At 41.7% G+C, this 2788-nt stretch overlaps 1 pseudogene; it reads left to right on the plus strand.

The window, feature by feature from the left end:
• Positions 1 to 1636: 1636 nt before the first annotated feature.
• LOC102818839 lies at positions 1637 to 2105 on the plus strand (annotated as a pseudogene).
• Positions 2106 to 2788: the final 683 nt, after the last annotated feature.

The raw sequence follows: 2788 nt of genomic DNA on the forward strand, positions 1-2788 counted from the left end.
AACTGAAAATAATATGGCTTAGATCAGGCTCACCTTAGTCCTCAGACTGACATCTTTGCAGCAGATTTGCCTAATGCAATACGCCACTTGACTTCCTGACTGCTACTTACATTAGTGTTGATAGTGGACCCAACCATAATCAAGTCTTTGACAACTTCAAACGTTTCTCCTTTTATGTGGATGTTGTTTATTGATACAGTCGTGAGGATTTTTGTTTTCTTTACATTAAGATGCAACCTATACCAAAGCTGTGGTCTTTGGTCTTCATCATTAAGCGTTTTAAGTCCTCTTCGCTTTCAGCAAACAAGACTGTATCATCTGCATATCACAGGATGTTAACTAGTCTTCCTCCAATCCTGATGCCATGGTCTTCTTCATATAATTCATTCTTGGATTATTTGCTTGGTGTACAGATTGAGTAAGTCTGGTGAACAATACAACCCTGGTGCACATCTTTCCTACTTTTAAACCATTCAGTGTCCTCTTGTTCTGTTCGAATGTCTGCCTCTTGGTCTATGTACAGGCTCCCCATGAACACAATTACGTATTCTGGAATACTCATTCCCTACAATGTTGTCCTAATTTGTCATGATCCACACACTCAAAAGCCTTTGCATACTCCATAAAGCACAGGTAAACATCTTTCTGGTATTCTTTGCTTCCGGCTAAGATTCATCTGACATCAGCAATGATATCCCTCACTCCATGTCCTCGTCTGAATCCGGCTTGACCCTCTGGCAGTTCCCTGTCTAGGTGCTGGATATGGAAACTCCTAAAGAAGGCTCCTCAGAGGCAGCAAGGAGAAAAATTGACAAGTTTCTCCCAGGGAAGAATATCAAGAATTAATCAAGAAACACCCTTTTGCTACAGAGAGGGTAACCTTTATAATATCTGTCTAAAAGGAATTTTAGGTAGGATAAGCACTGGTCTGCTAACCACAAGGTGGGTGGTCAAACCCACAAGCTGCTCCTCTGAAACCCTATACAGGATTGCTATGAGGTGGAACCAACTAAAAGGCACTTAACAACCACAAAAGGTGTGACACTAGCAGTTATGTGCTCTATTAACTGAAAGGTTGACAGTTTGAACACACCCCGAGGCACTTTGGAAGACAGGCAGCAATCTGCTCCACAAGGGTTCCAGCCTTAAACCCCTCAGGGTCACACAGTTCTACTCTGACACACCTGGGATTGCTGTGCATTCGAATCAAATGACTAACAACAGCATACATGGTACAAGGATGCCCTTAGCACCAATCCTATCAACACTGCTATGGAAGCCCTAGTCAGGGCAATACAATAAAGGGGAAAAAAAGGCACCCAAACTGGTAAAGAAATAAAACCATCCCTTTTTGCAGATGGTATGATCTTATACATAAAAACTCCCAGAGGTTTAACACTAAAACTACTGAAACGAATTGAAAGCTTTAGCGAAGAAGGGCGCAGGACTGACATTCAAAACTCTGTTGGATTCTTTCACATTAACAATGAGAACTTTTAAAAGGATATAAGAAAAACAACACCATTTATATAGCTACCAAAATACTTAGGAATAAACCTAACCAGAGATACAAAAGACTTACACAAAGAACAGTACTAAACACCACGACAAGAACTGTAGAGCCCTAAGGACAGGCATGGAGGTGGTCTAGAGGCTGAGTGTTGTCTGCGGTGTTCAAGGAGGCCGAGCTCTGTTCCTCCGATCTCCAGTGATCAGAACTGCTCTTGTCTCAGCATTTCTCCAGGACCGGGGTACTCCATGAGTGCAGCACATTCACCTGTCCCCCAGCCACTGTGCTCGTTCCCAGGCTGCATCTCTCCACTGGACTGGTGAGAGGGTTGTCAGTGTTTTGCTCCTGGGCCTGCTCCCAGCTGCTTATTTGAATCCTTGCTCTCAGTGGACTACTCTCTAGCTATGGTTCTCCTTCTCCATGGTCACTGGGGCCTGGGACAGGTTGTTACTGACTATGTCTATGAGGGTGCACCCCAGAGAGCTGCCAGGGCTGGCCTCCTGACACTCTCGGCTCTAACCTCTGCTGATCTGTGCTATTTCAACTATCACGATGTGGCATCTGCAAAGCTGTGGCCATGCTGTTGAAGCTCTGACTTTTGACTTAGTCCCTTAAGAAACAATTGTCCACCACTTTGCCTCTGCTCTGTCATCCTGTTCAACTCTCAGTAAGGAGGAACAAACAGATGTCCATCGGTGAGACAACCCTTGTCTAATCACTTGATTGTTTTCAGAACTTAATTTTGGAGGAAAAGGTTTGAGAGGAATTGATATTCACAGAATAGTGAGACTGCTTTCCATATTCTGGTGAGATAATGGAATTGTCTCCTAGCTTTTCAGAAGACTCACAGTGTGACTACACATTGTATATGAGCTTGTACCTTTTAATTTATCAATCTCATAATGGGAATTCAATTTGTTACTATCAGCATATTACGATCAGACCTCTTCGATATTTGTTCTAGGAATGATGGACTATGGGAATGTCTGTTAAGTCATAAGTAAAGATTTTGTAGAAAATTTTAATGGTCTTAAGTTTTAAGAAACATCCTCCTCTGTTTTTATATGATTTTCTGTTGACGGTTACATGTCCTTGAAAAACTTTAAAATGAGGAACTATCTCACAAATTTCTGAATTTTCGGGAGCAAAGCTTGGAGAACATTTGAATATAAAAATGTTCCATTCCTTGTAGATGTATTAAAATATAGATTGCAAACTGAGACATATCCTTCAAATGTCCTTAAATAATCTGCCTACAAGTGTAAAACTAAAAAGGAA

This window comes from Chrysochloris asiatica, unplaced genomic scaffold (assembly GCF_000296735.1).
Source record: "Chrysochloris asiatica unplaced genomic scaffold, ChrAsi1.0 scaffold00020, whole genome shotgun sequence".
NCBI lineage: Eukaryota > Metazoa > Chordata > Mammalia > Afrosoricida > Chrysochloridae > Chrysochloris > Chrysochloris asiatica.